A 22,490-nucleotide genomic window follows, 5' to 3' on the forward strand; every position below is an offset into this window, starting at 1 on the left:
TGTTTGTTTGTATGTCCGACTAGGTAGTAGATTTAACTCTTTCATTTCATTTCATTTGAGCTTAATTTTTATTCTCATTATTTTGGGGCGAAAACTAACTCAAAACATGTGCATAAAACTCAGCATTAACACATTTATATGTTGTGGCATACCCCCTACCCCTTTCGAGACAGGATTCACATGCGTGTGTATGTGTGAGTGTATGTAAATTATATCCTTACTCACACACATTTATCACATCACATTATATGAACTCGTGTGTGTGTGAAAACTGGTTTGGTTTGTTGTCGTTTTCCTTGCAACGGAAGGCTGGCTGGCTGTTAGGCAGGTTGTTGTTATTTTGCTGCCATTGTATGGTGCTTTTCAAATAGAAATTTGAAAAATTTTCCCTATGAAAATTTCAAAATTTCCAACTTGTATTTTGGTGGCAGATATTTTGTTATCACATTTGAATTTGTGAAGTGAATACGGTCGAAAGGCTTATTTCGTGCTATCCGCGTTGCTTAAAACTCCATCCAATCTGTTTTGGCATTACAACTACCAACGGTACTCAGCCAGTCAGCGATAAATATTATGTCCGAGATTCGTTTGGCATGTGTGGCATAGAAATACAACATTTATGCGTTCCGACCGATAGTAGTAGCTGCGTGTAATCGAATTGCTAAACACAATCAAAAGAGACAAAGAAACACACATTCGATTGGAATTTTTGTTTTCGCCAAGCTTTCTGCTTACCGTTCACGGTGGTCGGTTGTTTTGTTTCGTTGGTTCATTGCAATTGCAAACGTGCATTTTAACGGAACAAGTGATTAAGTTTCCTCCTGCTGAAAAACCAAACGGATCTTTTGCATCCTCGACTCGACTGGCACCTAATATTTGTGCAACGCGAAAACCAAACATCGAGAAACGGTTTGCCAAAGTTTCGTACAATCCCTTTGGGCTCCGTTGTACGTGGAAGTGCATACACGTGTATAATCACAAAGTGAGTGTGTGGTATTAAGTATTTGCTTTAACGTGGCCATCTTTATGGTGGGATATTTTTCCTGATTTTCGTGGCCAAAAAGTACAACACTAACAACATCATCATCATCGCCAGCACATCCATGGTGTGTTACGCATCTAACGTGTTACATTGAGTTATGTGTCACTTTACATTTTGACCACTAACTCGGCGGCCGTATTTCCGGTTCACAAAATTTTCCATAATTAACACTTGGCTTGTTTGCTCGTATGTGTGTGTGTGCGTATGCAAGTGTAACGATATATCAACAACAACCTCTATGTCAATGTGAAAATTGTGTAAAATTTAAAGTTGAAAATCCAAAAGAAAATATTGTGTTAACAAATTGAAGTGCAAAAAGGAAAATTCATATAACAAGAATTAATTTAAGCAAAAAAAGTGAAAAGATATTTGAATTTCAGTTGTTTAAACAAAAGCTCAACTACAACCGTTTAAAGTTTGCAAAAATTTCAACAAACAACATAGAAAGAGATGTTTTAATACGGTAAGCTTAATAATATGCCTAAAATAATTTATACGTTTTCTTTTAAAAAAATTATGTTGATGCCGGCAAAAATTTGAAAAAAATATGTTGATGTCGGATAGTTGCAAAATGCTGCTATAACAATCTGATAAGAACTCATTGTGGTCCCCAAAAAATAAAATTCTAGCCTAGCGTAAGAAATCAGCCTACAGTATTAAAATAATATTTCAAAAACCTAAGAGTTTGGTATCATAAAAACGAAATAAAGTTTTCTAACTTATTGTTTCCCATGCACGAATGATACAATTTCAGATGTATATTTGCCAGTATATATGTATATCTCAAAAAAAAAAATCGGTTTCTATCGACATATTTATGAGCAGCTGTTGTGGAACGTGGAGTGAAAAAGGGAGTCCCGATCGTCACATTTAAAAATTGATTTAAATGTTTTGCGATAAATTAAAAAAAATAAGACCAAAATAATGCCCTGAACAGAGAGAAAAATTATTACTTTTATAGTTGTATTTTGCTTGTTGACCTTTTGTACTTTAGCAAATAAAACAAAATAATTGTTATTTTTTTTTTTGGTTTCATACTTGAAAGTAGCATAATCTGTAATGTGGCCTTTTTATGTCCTCAGCCTTATGGTCACTGATGGTATATACACTTTGCTATCAACAAAAATAAGTCACATTGAAATAATGGCTTTAAATCCAAAAGACAAAATTGGTTTCAAACAATTCGGAGTTGATCTACGATAACTAATACGATAACTCTTGAATGGAGTAATCGAATTGGTTCACACTGTGTATATCGTAATATTTTTGAAGAAGCTAATACACCTTTTTACTCCGGCTCCAAAGTGGTATCCAATCCAGGATTTTACTGCAGGCATGCTTTGTGGTCTTTGAAGGGGGAAACATAACAATCATATTTTTTAATTTTTTGTAGTATATCGTGTCCAAACATTTCATTTTCTCATTTTTGATGCAATGAAATATAAAAATTTTATTGTTAATTTTCTCGTTTAGAGTTAAGCTTGATGATCTGAAATTATTTGCAAGTGAAAAAGGAAAGCCAAGGACTCGAACCCACATAGTCACCAAATTACGTTACCTGGTTTCATTGGTGGTAAAGCAAATCTTCGGACGTATCGACTATGTAATGGCTTCTCTGTCCTAGAACTTATCGTTTTTCAAATGCAAATGTGTTTTTATACATTAACGCGGATACTTGGCCACAGAAATGTATTTTCTTCGCGACAAACGCTTTTTGCGCTGACTTTGAAGTTATGAGATTTGGCTTTGAACGCTAACACGCCATGACAACATTTTTTGATATGTTTTTCAAGGACGTGGGTTCAAATCCCAGCCGGGCTCAGCCTGTTTTTTATTTTTTGAAATTTTGCCTTTTTAGGGCGAAGATCATTTTTAATGATTTTTGTTAATTTTCTCGTTTAGATTTCGTTTAAATTTCTTAATTTTGCTTTCAAATAAATATTTTAAATACGATTTTGTTGCAAATGTATTGACCACCACTGGATATGTGTGAATATTAGGATTATATTTTTCTTACAACCTCGTAAAAAGTATGATATTTTGATGAGTTTTTACCATGGTTTCGGAGTCGAGGTATTTTTGGAACGACTCCGACTCCAGACCAGTTTTTTCACGACTCCGGGCAGACTCCGAGAGCGAATTCCTGTAACACTAAAATTAATAAAATGTGCACAAATTTTTAACATTTTACTATATTTAGGCTATATCTGTTGGTTTTTCCTTACATATTCTTTAGAAATGACATTCGTTTGAATATAATATTCAACTACAGAACATAAATATTAAGTACAATTCGTATCTATATTGAAAAAATTAAGAAAGTTTTCGTCGGTTTTATTGGTTTTTTTGCAGGAGTATATTCTGGACGGAATATGGAAATATGAAAATTAAGGGGAAATACAAATCATAAGTACTAAATGTGATAAAAATTATAAGCAATTCATAGCCAAGTTTTATACGGGATGTAAGCCAATGTGTTTAGCCTTAGCCAGTTGTAAAGCCCAATAAAAGCAATTTTTCATGCGGTGCTAAATCTAGCACGAAAACTAATAAACCGATTGGCATATATTTTCTAAATTACTAAATATCATTTCGAGAAAAACACCCTCATAATAGGGCAATATTGTTCCGATTGACTTGAAAATTTGACCAGAAATTGTGGGGATCACCCTTTAAACTAAAATTCTAAACTTTGATGTCCTTTATTACATTTACCCGATCCTACATAAAATTTATCGGTGAACATCTATAAACATATGTATATATTAAATGCTTCAAGTCTGCAAGTCGAAATTAAACTCCTCTGAAACTGCTGGACCGAATTGAAGGAAATTTTGAATGTGGTGTTTTTAGATCTGAGAATAGGTGTTTAGCTACTTTTTGTACAGGTCAGTGAAATGACTAGGGTACCTCCCCCACATTTTTTTAAGAAAACATAAAATCAAAGATAGTTTTTAACGTAGTGGTTAAAATTTTTTTACAATACTATGGTAATTACTGTCTTGACCCTGAAGAGTCATCGCGGAAGTAAAATATCGCAGTCTCGACAATTCCAAGTTGCACTTAAAGGTATTTTTTTTAGAATTACTGAAGGTTTCATATTTATACACTCAGCATTTATGCTAACGAGGGTATATACATTTTCATACGGGCAAAATGTGCCTAATCGAAATAATGGTTTTAGATCCCAAGTATGTTTGGACGAAATCTGTTTCAGACAATTTGTAGTTGATTTAGCAATGTCCGTCCGTCTGTCTGGCTGTAGCGCACGATAACTCTCGAATGAATAAACAGATTTGGTCCAAAATTTGCCAATGCATAGTTTAAGTTCGAAGCTGGGCTATATCGGTCCTCACCTTCCGGTCCTCCCCACAAAAGTTCGAAAATGTTCGGAAAATTTGTGCGCACGATAACTCTTAAAGGGAGTAGCCGATTTGATTCATACTTTGCACATCGTGAAATTTCTATCAGACTTAGATGAGGTTCCAATATGGACTCAATCGGTCCACTACTTCGGGTACCTCCCACACAAAATTTCGTATAAGTTTAGATTAGGACCTGCTCTCGAATCGCTTTGATTTCTGTTGTAGCAACTTGTTTTCACTGCCCCCATACTATATAAAAGTTTAATCAGGCGCAACTCCATACTTCCTGAGATAATAATCTGAAAGATGAAAAAAAACCCTATGAGACCGTGTGTCTCATAACACTCGAACGGATCATCTGATTTGGTCCAAAATTTGGCCTTCGTAATATTTTGTCCAAACATAGTTTAAGTTCGAATATAAGCCATATCGGTCCACTCCTTCAGGTACCTCACCCACAGAAGTTCAAAAATGTTCGAAAAATTTTTCGCACGATAACTCCTGAAGGGAGTAACTGATCTGATCCATACTTTACACATCCTAATTTATCTACCAGACATATATCAGGTTTAAATATGGACTATATTTGTCCACTCCTTCGGGTACCTATCACACAAAATTACGGACAAGTTCACTTTAAGACCTGCTCTCGAATCACTTTCATTTTTGTTGAAGCAACTTGCATTCGCTGCCTTATTTACGACGGTAAAAGTTTTTTCAGGGGCAAGTCCATACTTCTTGAGAAGTATTGCAATACCGGTCCACAAGATATCTCTTGAACAAATTTGGTCCAAACTTTGGTTCTCCTAATATTTTTGTCCAAATTTAGTTTATCTTCTAAAATGGAGGTACCTTAGGGTACCTCCCCCACAAAAGTTTAGCAGTTTAGGTTCTGTTCGACGATCCTTTGGAAATGTATACCGATCCTGTTCGTTGTGGTCCTATTTACAGCGATTTTATGTTTTCCGTGGACAAGTTCATGCTTCCTGGTGTACAGGTCGAACAATTGTGCGATGACCCACTGAAATGACTAGTGGGCGCGATATCTATTGAAAAGATATGACTCCCGAAAAAGATCCACTTCCATAATTGACTATGTCCGTCCATTCCTTCAAGTAACTCCTCTGCAACATTTTTGAACTTCAATCCTAATCCACATTTTTGTCGGCAAGTTCAAATGTCCAAAAAGGGCCACAAAATTCCGAAAAGTTTCAATTCACATAGGCTGAGGGTATATCTCTGTCGGCAAAGCCGACTGATACTTTTTTACTTGTTGAGATATTGAAATTCAAATTGGGACAATGGACTGAATGTATCGTCTCCTTATAAAACAATACCATGACTGCAATTTCCCAACTGAAACTTATATATCTCAAAATGGTACAGCCTTAGACAAAATCACACAAGCCAATCTTGTAGAGAATTTTTACAGTTATAAGATTTTCTCAGGTGCCATATCGATAAGACTTGGGAACAAATCATAAACGTCAATCCTCTAGAGAATTTTCACAGCTACAACATTTTTTTAGCTCCATTTCGATCGGTTTCCAAGCAAAATCGCGAAAACCTAAAATAAACCTAAAAATGTGACATTTGACCGCGACTTATTTAAAAATCCCTACATCGAGATTTTTCTGTTTTCTGCTGTTTTCACTTAAAGTTAGTTAAGGCGCTCCGTGCATGACAGTGTTTTATAAGGATGAGATACAGTCAGTCCATTGCCCCAATTTGAACTTCAATATCTCAAAAATGGTAAATCCTACAAAAAAGTGGCATGCTGCAACTATTTCTTTAGTCCCATTACGATACGAATCGTGGTTTCCAAGCAAAATCGTGAAAACCTAAAAAACCCAAAAAATGTGAACTTCCCAGCAAAAATACTCATTACAAATTGGCCTACTTTCGCATTATTTTAACACGGGCATGTCATAGGGAGTAAGTACTTATTTTTGGGCAATAAAAAGTAGATAAATAAAGATAAATTTATTTACTTTTAAGTGCCAAAAAATAAGTACTTACTCCCTATGACATGCACGTGTTAAAATAATGAGAAAGTAGACCAATTTGTAATGAGTATTTTTGCTGGGTTTGACCGCTATTTATTTGAAAATCCCTCCGGCGACTTTTGTTTGTTTTTTTTTTTGATTTTTCTCATCTATCAACATTGTAGTTTCAGAATCCACAAAAACATCCCAGATGTAAGCTGTTTTCACTTAAAGTTAGTTAAGGCGCACCGTGATAAGATTTTGTTGCAAATGTGTTGGCCACCACTGGATATGTGTGAATATTAGGATTTATCTTTCTTACAACCTCGTAAAAAGTATGATATTTTGTTGAGTTTTTACATAATATTACGTAAAGTCTTAATTATAAAAAAAAAGCTTCCGCAAAAATGCTTTTAAAGTTTTTATTTATCAGATTTTTGGATAAATTTTGACAATCATTATGGCCGCACGACATAACCAACATATCATAAGCGTTTGTTTCTCACTAATTTTACTTACATATGTACATACATTTATCTTATTACACCACTATGTAGGGAGGGTATTATAAGTTGGTTGGTAACGCACCGAAATAATGGTCGTTCACCCTTACTTATATATATCTAAATGAATGTCTCGACGATATGAGTCGATCTGGCTATGTGTGTCCGTCCGTCCGTCTGTCCATCTAAACCTTGCAATCACGCTACAGGTCGCAATTTTGCTCGGATCGTCACCAAATTTTGGGTGTTGATGAGGGTCCCGGAGGGAAGAAGTGTATTGATTTTGGAGATGGTCGGATAATATTCATGGGTCGGAATGGGCAAAAAACTTATTTGGAGAAAAAGAGAACATTTTATTTCAAAGCGAATATCTCCGCATCTATTCAAAGGAAAACCGACTAATGAAAGTAGAAAATGTCACCTTTACAACGATGTATAGTAGGTTGTTGTAGGTGGTCAAAGATATCGCAATAGCCGTTTATAGAACCCTACTTTTTATTTTCGCGATTTTAATAATAATGACGAATATCTAAGCTTTGGTTGGGGATCTTCCAAAAGCAAAGCCTGACTATGAAAATAGAATATCCCAAATTTACAATGATGCAAAGTAGGTTGGCGTAGGTGGCCCAATAACGGAGATATAGCAATAGTCGGTAATACATCCCATTTTTCATTTTTTTCGAAATCGCGCTACAGGTCGCAATTTTGATCGGATCGTCACGAAATTTTGAGGGTTAATGGCGGTCCCACAGTGGAAGAAGCCGGATAATATTCAGGGGTGGAATGGGCAAAAACTTATTTGGAGAAAAGGTCAACGTAGTATTTGAAAGCCAATACCTCTGTTTCTTTAAGAGGTATATCAAAAGCAAAACCTGGCAAGGAAAGTAGAGTATCTCACCTTAACAATGATGCAAAGTAGGTTGGCGTAGGTGGCCCAATAACAGACATACAGCAATAGTCGGTAATGCATCCCATTTTCCGATTTGTTTGTAATCACGCGGGAGTTGATGCGGGTCCCACAGACAAAGAAGCCTGTTAATTTTGGTGATAGTCGGATAATATTCAGGAGTCGGAATATGCAAAAGCTTATGTGGAGAAAAGTAAACTTTTTTTTATGCGAATATCTCCGCTTCTGGTAGGAGTATTCCAAAAGGAAAGCCTGTCAATGGAAGAAGAAAAGATCTCCTTTATATAGAGGGAAAGATTCATTTTATGTTTGGTGGTAGTCGGATTATATTCCCTAAAAGAAATGTTTACCAGTGAAAAGCTTATGCACAGGGGTAGTGGTGTAGGGTATCACATGGTCGGCCCCGTCCCGACTATAGCCTTATTTTATAAATCATATCAATTAAAAGTGGTTTGTGCGGAACCATTTTTAATACATACTTAAATGGAATGAACGCTTTATAGGCTTTTATAGGCAAACGTCCTTTAATTATCTTACAGGAAATCAATTTTAGAAAAAACATCAATTGCATAGAAATTACTATGGAAATAAGGTTCGCTCACTTGACAGGTGTTATCGTCAACCGATCGCTTCATCGCTATTAGAAAATCACTTGACGTAAGACTAGAAATTTTTATGTGGTTAATCAGGAATATGAATCACTTAAATTAGTCTAAAAATTAAATTCCTATATTCATTATTTTATGCATGCATAAACTATGATCAAATACTATTCTTGCCGAGGTTCGGGGCCACACTCTACAATAATGGCATGTTCCGAAGAGTTGTGTTTTACATTCCAGGAATATTTTTCCGAAAGAAAACATTAAGAAAAAAATTGACGGTTTTGGTGATATGGTGCGAAATGTCATATTTTTTGATATGATATTTTACATATGTATGCCCACGTTTTGGTATAGCCCCATATAATGCGAATTGTCGCTTTCAAGAATTTTGAATGTATTAGCGCAATTTGCCCTTGTAATTTAAGACTTTGTATCTGCAGAGGTTAAAACACATTTCCACAAAAAAATTTTTATAAAGTCCACGTTATGGTATAACCCCCATACAAGGAAACCTGTAAATTTTAGTTCAGAAAACTTAACGGCGGAGGATATAAAACGTTCGCCCGGCCCAGTGGTCACTAAGCTCACCGTGGTGCCACCTTCCAAGCTACCTTTATCATCTGTTAAGGTTAGCGAGCTAACATGTTTACTCATAAGAACGCTAAAAACTTGAGCTGGGCATTGGGCTAGTAACCCATCGTTCCAAAAGATCGTATTATGAAAAACTGAAAACACCCCCATCTTACGTTGATGACCTCGCAAAAGTTTTATGGATTACAAACAGCGAATCTGCACCTGGAATGTTCGGAATCTTCACAGAAGGTGCAGTTTACGCTTTGGAATATGTACTTGAAAAATACAAGACCGATATTACTGCCATACAGGATATACGATGCATTGGGAAAGGCGCCACAACAACACCTAATGGCCCCGGCACATGCGGGTCCGAACAGACCAAAGATATATTTTACGAGCGCTTAGAAGAAACGCATGATAGTTGTCCTGCCCATTACATATTTATTTTATTCGATTTTAATGCCGAAATTGGAAAGGAGAATGACTTTGGTCCAACAGTCCGAAAATTCTGTCTTCCCAGTGAAGCTTCTGCCAAAGGAATCATGTTGATAGACTTCTCAGCGACAAAAACATGGCCGTTAGCAGTATTAGATTTATTGTTACGAACAGACACAACACGGAAGTTGGACATCGGTAAGCTGCAATAACAACACATATCCACAACATATTCCACTCATCTGACCCCATTGTTTAATGCAAGAACACGTCGACAATGTTGAAGTCATTTCTGCTTTCAAAATTGTACATCTTCTATATTTGTTTTTGTATGTTTCCAATGTGATTTTGAATAAATTTATTTTGCCGTTTGCCAACTTTGTCAAAATTGTTTTGACACAATAGGAGGACCTCAGGAAAAAATTGTAATCAGATGTTTGCTGTGCCCTACCTTTTAATGATTGTACCATGGGTAAAACCTACGAAAATACCGTTTAGATCAATCTTGCAGAGAATTTTCCTGCTACAACATTTTGTTAATCCCATTTCAATAGGGCTCGTGGTTTCCAAGCAAAATCGTTAAAACTAAAAAAAAACCAAAAATGTGACCGCGATTTTTTTGAAAATCCCTCCGGCGACTTTTTTTGTTAATTAATTGGATTAATCGAGCTAATATGGCCTAAGGAGTTTTGTATTGAAAAATGAATTCTAGCGAAATACCACACACTCAACCATTACGCTACGATCGTTCGCCTGGCTTAAACCACCAGGCGAAACGATCGTAGCGTAATGGTTGAGTGTGTGGTATTTCGCTAGAATTCATTTTTCAATACAAAACTCCTTAGGCCATATTAGCTCGATTAATCCAATTAATTAATTAAAAACTTTCATAAATAATGGCCTTCGTCCTAAAAAGACAATAATAAATAAAAGACTTTTTTTGTTTTTTCTCATCTTTGAACATTGTAGTTTCAGAATTCGCAAAACTTCCCATGTGTAAGCAACTTTCATTTAAATTTAGTTAAGGCGCACCGTGATAAGATTTTGTTGTAAATGTATTTGCCAACACTGGATATTTGTGAATATTAGGATTATATCTTTCTTACAACCTCGTAAAAAAGTTAGATATTTTGATGAGTTTTTACATAAGATTACGTAAGGTCTTAATTATAAAAAAAGCTTCCGCAAAAATGCTTTTTAAAGTTTTTATTTATCAGATTTTTGGACAATATTTGACAAGCATTATGGCCACACGACATAACCAAAATATCATAAGCGTTTGTTTTCTCATTAATTTTACTTACATACATACATACATACATTTATCTTATTACACCACTATGTAGGGAGGGTATTATAAGTTGGTTTTGGCCAAAAAGTTTGCAACGCACCGAAATAATGGTCGTACACCCTTACTTATATATATCTAAATGAATGTCTCGACGATATGAGTCGATCTAGCTATGTGTGTCCGTCCGTCCGTCTGTCCATCTAAACCTTGCAATCACGCTACAGGTCGCAATTTTGCTCGGATCGTCACCAAATTTTGGGTGTTGATGAGGGTCCCGGAGGGAAGAAGCGTATTGATTTTGAAGATGGTCGGATAATATTCATGGGTCGGAATGGGCAAAAAACTTATTTGGAGAAAAAGAGAACATTTTATTTCAAAGCGAATATCTCCGCATCTATTAGGGGTATATCAAAGGAAAACCGACTAATAAAAGTAGAAAATGTCACCTTTACAACGATGTATAGTAGGTTGTTGTAGGTGGTCAAAGATATCGCAATAGCCGTTTATAGAACCCTACTTTTTATTTTCGCGATTTTAATAATAATGACGAATATCTAAGCTTTGTTTGGGGATCTTCCAAAAGCAAAGCCTGACTATGAAAATAGAATATCCCAAATTTACAATGATGCAAAGTAGGTTGGCGTAGGTGGCCCAATAACGGAGATATAGCAATAGTCGGTAATACATCCCATTTTTCATTTTTTTTTGAAATCGCGCTACAGGTCGCAATTTTGATCGGATCGTCACCAAAATTGGGGGTTAAGGGCGGTCCCACAGTGGAAGAAGCCTGTCGATTTTGATTATGGTCGGATAATATTCAGGGGTGGAATGGGCAAAAACGTATTTGGAGAAAAGGTCAACGTTGTATTTGAAAGCCAATACCTCTGTTTCTTTAAGAGGTATATCAAAAGTAAAACCTGGCAAGGAAAGTAGAATATCTCACCTTTACAATGATGCAAAGTAGGTTGGCGTAGGTGGCCCAATAACAGACATATAGCAATAGTCGGTAATGCATCCCATTTTCCGATTTGTTTGTAATCACGCAGGAGTTGATGCGGGTCCCACAGACAAAGAAGCCTGTTAAGTTTGGTGATGGTCGGATAATATTCAGGAGTCGGAATTATCAAAAAGCTTATGTGGAGAAAAGTCTACGTTTTTTTTTCTTATGCGAATATCTCCGCTTCTGGTAGGAGTATTCCAAAAGGAAATCCCGTCAATGGAAGAAGAAAAGATCTCCTTTATATAGAGGGAAAGATTCATTTTATGTTTGGTGGTAGTCGGATTATATTCCCTAAAAGAAATGTTTACCAGTGAAAAGCTTATGCACAGGGGTAGTGGTGTAGGGTATCACATGGTCGGCCCCGTCCCGACTATAGCCTTATTTTATAAATCATATCAATTAAAAGTGGTTTGTGCGGAACCATTTTTAATACATACTTAAATGGAATGAACGCTTTATAGGCTTTTATAGGCAAACGTCCTTTAATTATCTTACAGGAAATCAATTTTAGAAAAAACATCAATTGCATAGAAATTACTATGGAAATAAGGTTCGCTCACTTGACAGGTGTTATCGTCAACCGATCGCTTCATCGCTATTAGAAAATCACTTGACGTAAGACTAGAAATTTTTATGTGGTTAATCAGGAATATGAATCACTTAAATTAGTCTAAAAATTAAATTCCTATATTCATTATTTTATGCATGCATAAACTATGATCAAATACTATTCTTGCCGAGGTTCGGGGCCACACTTTACAATAATGGCATGTTCCGAAGAGTTGTGTTTTACATTCCAGGAATATTTTTCCGAAAGAAAACATTAAGAAAAAAATTGACGGTTTTGGTGATATGGTGCGAAATGTCTACAAATTATGGAAATGTTCGATATTTTATAAAATTTGAGGCAATAAATGTAGTTTTTCGAAATATTTTATTCTTGTCCGTATCTACAAATATGCTTAAGAGGTCAGATGAGGTTTCAGAGATATAGCCCAGAATTGCTTTAAAAAGTCAATATTTAACCATGTTTAGATGGGGCCATAAAATCCAAGCTGGATCTGACACAACAAAACCCAACTAGAGTTTTAGTCATTTGGGTCTGTACCTCACCTCAAATTGTTTGCACAAGATTACCTTAAAATATTGCACAGTGTTATCAGCCAAAAATATTAGTTTTCAGTAGAAGTATTATTTAAAAACAAAATGCCGTACTATTTAAAATAGTCTCTTTTATTTTCAGCACGTTTAGTCTTCATGAGTTTAATATTTAACTAAGTCTTTGTGCTTTGTAACATCTACTGAACAAATAAAATTTTCTAAAGCTAAGGAAGAATTTCACCCTTGTGGTTCGTGAAATTACTATTCCAGTTAGGAATGTATTTCCCGGCTATTTAGCGTCTTGGGACGTGTAGGACGGCGATGTTCTCAATTCTAGAACAATTTTCTTTTGCAAAGGAAGACGGATTGGACTGCAGAGTGATCAAATTAAAATAATAATGTAGTTACATATCTTTCTTAATATGCATTTTTGTTTGACCTAAAATTGGGCAATATAATGTGATTATCTCAAGTGGTTACGAAATGAATGACAAACATCTCTGGGTGCAGCTGATAATTACAAAAAATTACAAGGAATATTTTCATAAGCAATTATAATAACCAACATTCATTCTACGGGGTTTATGATTTGCAGATTTCTCAATATTTCAAAATAACACTCACACACAAAACATTCATAACATATCAAATAATCATCCAATACTAAATTGTATAGGAATCATCAATCATCGAATAGTTATTATTTTACCTTTGCTAAATTTGATTTTGTTCCATAAAATCACATGAATACGGACGCATTCAATTAAAGCCGTGCATTAAAATATTATAATCAAGCCATCCATGTCTGCTGTTAGACATCATCCATAATGTGGAGAATATAAATTTAATTTTGTATGTATGCAGCAGCATCAGCAGCACCAGCCGGACGGGTAGGCTGCATTATAATAAAGCACCATATGAACCTGAATTTAAAATACAAATAAATAAATGTCCGTTTCAGGCAGTCCGTCTGTCTGTCCATTTGACTGAAAGTTTACCGGTCTGTCCATTATTATTATTTCGTGATGTGTTTTTTTTCTTTTTCTGTTCATTCTATGAAAGCGGAGTAAAATGATGATGGTCAGGTTGTTGTTGTTGCAGCTGCTGATGAGGATGATATGCGGAATATATACAATAATGCATAGAAGGCAAAAAGGAAATAAGTACAACAGCAACACCAACAACAAAATTATAGTAGCCGCGAAAATAAAATGAAAATAATTCTAGAAATGTGCGTATGAAAATAAATGAGATTTTTGCCCCAGCATCCAAACAGCCAGCCAGCCAAGCCAGCGCTTTATGCCGCCTGCAAATGTTGTTTACATACTGCGAATTTATTTCATTTTCATTTGCATTTGCCTTTCGTTGTGATATTGCGTGTGTGTGTGTTTGTTGCATTTGTATTTTGCTGTATGTTAAAGCTTTTCCATGCCTTGTGTATTATGTGGAAATGGCCACGAGTTGTTGTTTTTCATGCGTAATGTGCATTAAAATTAAATCGATAAAAATGCCTACCAACATTTATTTGAATTAAAAACAGAATCATGCTTTGTAATTATAACTAAAGCGTTGCGCGATGGTATTTTCCGGGAAATTACATGGGAAAAGGTACACACATACACAGATATCTATGTATGTATGTTTATTTAAAGTATATTTTTTGAAAGACTAACAGGCGAAACTGTCAACACAATTCGCTATGGATTCAGGGACCAACTCTCGAACTCAGAGTATGTTTGTAAGAATATTTTTGAATGTTGAATATGGTAATATTGTTTTCAAGGACACTCAAGCAACGGATGGTCAGTTCAATTCTGTGTTCATATTTAAGCATATTTTTCAAGGAGCATCAGCCCAAATTATACGAATATTTTTCCTAAGACCATCAGACCAATTAATTCGGAATTTTTAGGAAAAACTCTTAAGGGCCTAAAGCCCACTTATTTTGAAATTTTAAGCATATTTTTTAAGAAACAAAAGCCCAATTAGAATTGGATGTTTCAGAATAGTTTTTTTAGCCAATCATTTTTTATTTTCAAAGGACATCAGACACTCTCATATTTTTCTTTAATAATTTAGAAGGTTTTTATGTATTTATTTATATATTTATTTTTTTATGCATTGCTTTGTCCCACCTTTTTTAATTTATAATTCAAAAAACACCCCAATTTTGTTTAGTTTTCCAACTTAACCTTTAATTTAATAAAAGTTTTGTAGATTTCCTCTCCTCGGGGTTTAAATATAAACATTTAATTTATTTTTAATTGTTTTGGCCTAAGGCGTGATGGTCTTTTGTAAAATATCCAACAATAAATATTTCATGGAATTGTTTTTGTTGTTGGTGTTTTTTGTTGTTTTGTTTTTATTTTATAAACCATAATGTTTTTATTGTAATTGTATGCGGTTGTTGAGTTGGTTGACCACTTGTTCAACTCGTCCTCTAAAAAACATGCAGGGCTATAAAAAAGTAGAAAAACACCGTCACCTCAATTTGTCATAGCTTAATAGGCCGGTTACAAAGGGGTGATAATGTGGTTCAATCATATTTTATTTTATGTTGTACTATAAAAGTTTTATTATATTTTTTGGAAGTTAAATAAATACATGAGCTTATTACAGATCCTTCCTACGAAGTGTAAGGTAAAGAGTTTTAAGGTTTCGATCGTTTACCTTGTCCAAAAACATCAATTGACTAAGATTTCGGACATCAATCTGTCACTTCTACTTTGGATTGTTTGCAGTTTTTTGTTCACTTCACATTTTTTCCTGTGGATACGACATTTTTGCACTCTCTTCTTTCGCTGTAGGGTATAAAAAACAATTAACACAATGTCTCTTTCAGTTTCCGAGAAATTATTTTTTTCTCGACAAATTTGCAAAAATTGCGTATTTCCACTATTTTGACCTATTTTTTTTTGGTTTCTTTAGTTTCAATAAGCGTTAAGTTCGGCCGAGCCGAACTTTTTATATCCTCCACCATAAAATATTGTGAAGCAAATGGAATAATGAGTTTCCTTTCCTATAGAATTTTGGGCGATAAGTTTTTTGACCACTAGCAGATCCAATTTATGACTAGTTACGTCAGGAAATGGAGCTAAAAACCTAAAATACATATATGAGGATATATCAAAAAGGGATAAAAACTTGAAAGTACCTGAAATCGGGCTGCAGTTTTTTGACCACATGGAATTCAAAATGTCATATGACAGCCAATTTTTCTTTTTCGACCGAAATTGGCTGTCATATGGCATTTCACAGTACTTGAAATTGGGTGGTATTGTTAAATGGGTGCTATACAAAAAAGTGAAACTTTGTTAACAATTTTTGATTGACAAGTGTTTTCGTCCTTGTACTAGGTGCCAAATTACAGCCAATTGAAGCAGAAAAAAGCATATAAATTTTCAATGAACATGAATATGGCGCTACGTTTATGTCATAGCCAAAACGTGGTCCTATGTCCATAATATTTGTTGTCGAAGTTTTTTTGATCACTGGGAACCCTAACTGTCAATCTACACCCAATATAATTAGAAAAAGAAGATAAAAATGTGGGGGCTATAAGAACATGTGGATCTTTGTCCACAATTTTGGTTGCCAAATTACAGCCAATTTAATTAGAAAAAAGTATATCGACACCTCCAAATAATAGTATGCTAAGTCTAAAAAGTGAGTTTTGCAGGAGAAGCTCTCAAAGTGTGGAAATTTTTTTGAACTTCAGTACTATGCTAAGTCAATATTTGTTTATAACTTCTGTTCGGATTGACCGATCATTACCAAAATTTGACAGAATTTAAGTTGAAGGACGTTCGACACCTCCAAATAATAGTTTGCTAATTCTGAACAGTGAGTTTTGCAGGACAAGCTCTAAAAGTTTGGAAATTTCTTTGACCTTCAGTACTATGCTAAATATATATTTGTTTATAACTTCTGTTCGGATTGTCCGATTATTACCAAAATTTGACAGAATTTAAGTTAAAAGACTTTAAATATAAAAATGTAAAGAACTTGAAAACATGCTAAGTCGACTTAGCATACTATTGTTTGGAGGCGTCGATATAACAATTTTAAAGTACCTTAAATCGGGCGGAACCTTTATGGCGGCCATACCAAAACGTGACAATGTCCATAATTTTTGGTAAATATGTCACCCTAAAATCGGTTTAAAATCGGTTGAAAACCTTAAAATACCTAAAATCCGGAGGTACCGTTATATGGGAGCTGTACCAAAACATGGACTTTTTTTAGTGAAGAAGTTTCGTGACCACTAAGAATTAAGATTTGTAGTGAGGAAGTTTGGTGACCACTGAGAACTTCAAATGTCAAATTACAGTTAGTTCTGTTACAAATTGTAGCTAAAATCCTAAAAATACCGAAAATTGGGAGGTACCGTTATATGAGTCTTTACAAAAAATTGGTCCTATGTTAACGATTTTTTGAGGAAAAGTTTCGTGACCACTGAGAATGTCAAATGTCAAATTACAGCTAATTAGGTTAAAATTTTTCTCACGGTGTGCCTTAACCAAATTTAAATGGAAGGTGCTTACACCTGGGAAGTTTTTTCAAATTCTGAAACTACAATGCCCATAAGTGAAAAATATCAAGAAACAAAAAAAAAAATCGCCGGAGGAATTTTCAAATACATCGGGGTTCTTTAGGGTTTTACGATTTTGCTTGGAAACCGCGAGTCCTATGTAAATGAGCCTAAAGAAAATATTGTAGCTGTGAAAATTCTCCACAAGATTGACCCTTATGATATTTTCGTAGCTTTTACCGTTTTTGAGATAAAGAAGTTCGAATTGAGACAATGCACTGACTGTATCGCACCTTATAAAACAATGTCATTACTGCAATTTCCCAAATTAAACTTATATATCTTGAAAATGGTACAACCTAGGAAAAAATAAATCATCCAGTCTTATAGAGAATTTTCACAGCTTCAACATTTTTTTAGTCCCATTTTGATATGACTTGGGTTTCCAAGCTAAATCTTGAAGACTTAAGATAAAAACCTACGAACATTGCTGTTTCAGAATCCGCGAAATCTTCCTATGTTAAGCGGTTTTCATCAAAAGTTACTTAAGGCGCACTGAGCATGATATTGTTTTATAAGGAGGCGATACAGTCAGTGCATGTCTCAATTTGAACTTCTATATCTCAAAAACGGTGAAACCAACGAAAATATCACAAAGGACAATCTTGTGGAGAATTTTCACAGCTACAACATTTTTTTACATAGAACTCCCGGTTTCCAAGCAAAATCGTGAAACCCTAAAGAACCCCTAAAATGTATTCGCGATTGATTCGAAAATCCCTCCAGCGATTTTTTTTGTTTCTTGATATTTCTCATCTATGAGCATTGTAGTTTCAGAATCTGCAAAAACTTCCCAGGTGTAAGCACCTTCCATTTAAATTTGGTTACATTTGGTTAAGGACAAGTATGAGTAGGCTTTGCCGACGGAGATATACCCTCTACCTATGTGAATTGAAACTTTCATCTACGGACAGATCGAATGTATTTAGGGTCTTTTCAGAATTTTATGCTCCTTTTTAAACATTTGAACTAGCCGACAAAAATGTTTATTAGCATTAAAGTTCAAAAGTGCTGCGGAGGAGGTACTTAAAGGAATGGACCTACATAGCAAATTAAGCAAATGGATCTTATTTTGGGAGTCATAGGTTTTCGATAGATAACTTTTGGAACAGTATGGCAGGAAGCACGGACTTGTCCACGGAAAACATAATATCGCTGTAAACAACGAACAGCATCTGTATACATTTCCAAAGGATCTTCGAAGATACCATACACTGTACTTAGACACAAATGTTGAACTTTTAAACTAAATTTTGGACAAAATATTAGGAGATCCAAAGTTTGGACCAAATTGGTTGCCCCGTTCAAGATATATCGTGCATACGATTTTAGTGATTTTTTAAATATTGGGGGGAAGTACCTGAAATTGTGCGCCGGTATTGCCCATCTTTGAACTGAAGCGAAAATTTTGGACCAAATATGTTCGAGAGTTATCTTGCTCTCCAGTCACTACAAATGGTGCCATAGCGGTTTTTTACTAGAGCTGGCAAAAAATCGATGACACTATCGATAATATCGATTGTTATTTCAAAATTCAATATCGATAGATAGTTTTACCTATCGATATTATCGGAATAAACACCCCTAACCTGAAATTCAGTGAAATAAATAGAAATTTCGCTACTTTTCGGTTATGTGTGTGTGAGAAAGTAAGCCCGTAGTCACACGTACACATTTTTCGGTAAAGTAAAATGTATTTTTTTTATTTTTTATAAAATAAATGCAATTGTTTATTCTTCCTCACATTTCTGTGAACTACTTGTGCAAAATTTCAAGAAAATCATTGACATTTCCGCCATTTTCATTTCCAAATTAATGGTGATGACAACTTAACGATAATATCGATAGCAATCGATATTTTAAAACATTATATCGAAAATATCTAATGTTGGGAATATCGATGGTTTGCCAGCTCTATTTTTTACACCTTTCAGGTTGTTTTCTCAAGAAGAATGGACTTGCACCTGAAAAAACTTGTACCATCGTAACTGAGACAGCGAATGCAAGTTACTTAAAAAAATTGGAGTAATTTGAGAGCAGGTCTTAAATTTTGTGTGGGAGGTACCCGAAGGGGGGGTCAAATATAGTTCATATTCGAACCTGATCTATATCTGATAGATATATTAGGATGTGTAAAGTGTGAGCCAAATTGGTCACTGCCTTCTAGAGTTATGGTGCGCAAAAAATTTTCGAACATTTTGCAACTTTTGTTGGGGAGGTACCTGAAGAAGTGCACCGATAGGGTTTATCTTCGAACTTAAGCTAAGTTTGGACAAGATATTATGGGGGCCAAATTGAAAGAAAGTTTGGGCTTGCCCCTGATGAAACTTATATCGTCGTATGAATACAAGTTTCAACAATAAAAATTAAAACGATTCGAGAGCAGGTCCTTAACTGAACTTATCCGAAATTTTGTGTGGGAAGTATCCGAAGGAGTGGACCGAGTGAGTCATCTAAGTCTGGTAGAAACTTCACGATGAGTAAAGTATGGACCATATCGGCTACTCCCTTCAAGAGTTATCGTACGCACAAAATGTCCGAACAGGTTCGAACTTTTGTGTGGGAGGTACCGGAAGGAGTGGACCGATTTAGCCCATCTTCGAACTTAAGCTAAATTTGGAAAAAATATTACGAAAGCGAAATTTTTGACCGAATCCGTTGATCCGTTCGAGAGCTATCAAAAACAGTTTTTACCTATTATATTTTGAACGAATTTGGGCCTTATGAATAAAATGATAGTAGTGAAAAGTCCACAATTCATGTTGGGCCTTATGACCGTTTTGAACCCATAGGCGTTATAACAAGTTACCGCTTCTATTGTGCCAACAAAAACTCCAATTACCAACATAAAAATGTAGAAATCCATATTTTTATACCCTCAGCCTTTAGGCTATGAAGGGTATATACACTTTCATACGGGCAAAATGTGCCTCATCGAAATAATGGTTTTAGACCCCAAGTATGTTTGGACGAAATGTGTTTCAAACAATTTGGAGTCGATTGAGCAATGTCCGTCCGTCTGTCTGTCTGTCTGTCTGTCTGGCTGGCTGGAGCGCACGATAACTCTCGAACGGATGAACCGATTCGGTTCAAATTTTGGCTTTCGTAATATTTTGCCCAAACTTAGTTTAAGTTCGAAGATGAGCTATATCGGTCCACTCCTTCCGGTACCTCCCCCACAAAAGTTCGAAAATGTTCGGAAAATTTGTGCGCACGATAACTCTTGAAGGGAGTAACCGATATGGTCCATACTTTGCCCATCGTGGAGCGTGTACCAGACTTAGATCAGGTTTTAATATGGACTCAATTGGTCCACTCCGTCGGGTACCTCCCACACAAAAATTTGGAAAAGTTCAGTGTAGGACCATCTCTCGAATCGCTTTGATTTTTGCTTTAGCAACTTGTATTCACTGCCCTCCATACGACGGTATAAGTTTCATCAGGGGCAAGTCCATACTTCCTGAGAAAATAGCCTGAAAGTTGCAAAAAACCCCTATGACACCGTGTGAGGAGGTTGGAGGGCAAAATAACTTTCGAACAGGTCTGCCGATTCGGTCCAAAGTTTGGTCTTAGTAATATTTTGTCCAAACATAGTTTAAGTTCGAAGATAAGCCATATCGGTCCACTCCTTCAGGTACCTCCCCCACAAAAGCTCAAAAATGTTCGGAAAAATTGTTCGTACGGTAACTCTTGAAGGGAGTGGCCGAATTGGTCTATACTTTACACATCCTAATATATCTACTAGATATAGATCAGGCTCAAATATGGACTGTATTTGTCCACTCCATCCGGAACCTCCCACACAAAATTTCGGATAAGTTCACTTTAAGACCTGCTCTCGAATCACTTTGATTTTTGTTGAAGCAACTTGCATTCGCTGTCTCAATTACGATGGTAAACATTTTTTCAGGGTTAGGCCCATACTTCTTGAGCAAACATCCCGGAGGGTGTAAAAATCCCCTATGGCACCATATGTAGTGGCTGGAGATCCACTTTCATAATGGTCAATGTAGATCCATTCCTTTTAGTATCTCCTCCGCAAAACTTTTGATCTTTAATCCTAATCAACATTTTTGTCGGTTCAAACGCCCAAATTTTTTAAAACCCCTTAAATACATACGTATTTTGGGAAAAAATTTTTTCAATATACATAGGCTGAGGGTATATCTCTGTCGGCAAAGCCGACTGATACTTTTTTACTTGTTTGTGTCTGCAGCTGGAATTGGACAAACTTCTGATTTAAATCTACGTGCTGCACCAAGCTTATGATTTTTTGAACGCTTGCATGCAAACGGTTTTTGAAATCGAACACACACTTAAAAGAAGTAACCCTAGTTTATTCAGCTTACTTGTAATGCAAAAGATAGCTTGGCTACATTTCATTGTAACGGGTTATTCGGCGCTAGTGGTTCCAAAATGTTTGCAAACCAAAAATGTGTTTGCCGGCGGTGATGGTTGAACTCGCAACTCTCTGTGCCACCCTTACTCGTTAGATGGTAATGAGTAAATTATGCGATTTTACCCTGTACAATTAAAAAAAGAGAGGGCTATAATCGGACGAGGACGACCATGTGATACCCTACACCACATCCTCTGGACACATTTATACAATTTCCATCAAATACATTTTCCACAAAGGTCAATTTCAAATGCTAAATATTATCCTAAATTTTTTTAAAATTATTGGCATTTTCCTTGACCAAACCTCTAACATCGTGCAAAAATTTGTCAGTTAAAATATAACTGTTACCTCTAGCGTGACTGTAGTTACACCACACATAAAAAACTGTGGGATCCCTGTATATACTAGACTGTAACTCTGTTATCCGACCACGTACATCAACATAATTGGCATCGGTTGACAGAGGTGGAACATATATATCTTTCAGGAAAAAGATATAGCCATTACATAAAAAATTACCAATTTTCAGACAAAACTTTCGGTCCATGTTACCCGCTAAATATTATCTGATCATCATGTTAAATTACAAGCTTCGTCTTTGTCGTAAACCCAGACCATAATTCATTCTCTACCGCCTATGTAGGGTTATTATGGTAAAGGTTATTTCCAAATTAAATTCTAGTGAAC

General features: G+C 35.5%; 1 protein-coding gene across 1 annotated transcript in view; it reads left to right on the top strand.

The window, feature by feature from the left end:
- Window positions 1-713: 713 nt before the first annotated feature.
- Window positions 714-22,490, top strand: part of RunxA (RUNX family transcription factor Runt related A) — a 184,557-nt gene continuing 162,780 nt past the window's right edge. Inside the window, exon 1 of the mRNA XM_073973465.1 lies at window positions 714-1,505. The gene's annotated coding sequence lies outside the window, so the exon portion shown is untranslated. The remainder of the gene's footprint in view (window positions 1,506-22,490) is intronic.

The sequence above is a fragment of the Musca autumnalis genome, unplaced genomic scaffold, assembly GCF_047663935.1.
Source record: "Musca autumnalis isolate F117 unplaced genomic scaffold, ASM4766393v1 scaffold_3, whole genome shotgun sequence".
Taxonomy (NCBI): domain Eukaryota; kingdom Metazoa; phylum Arthropoda; class Insecta; order Diptera; family Muscidae; genus Musca; species Musca autumnalis.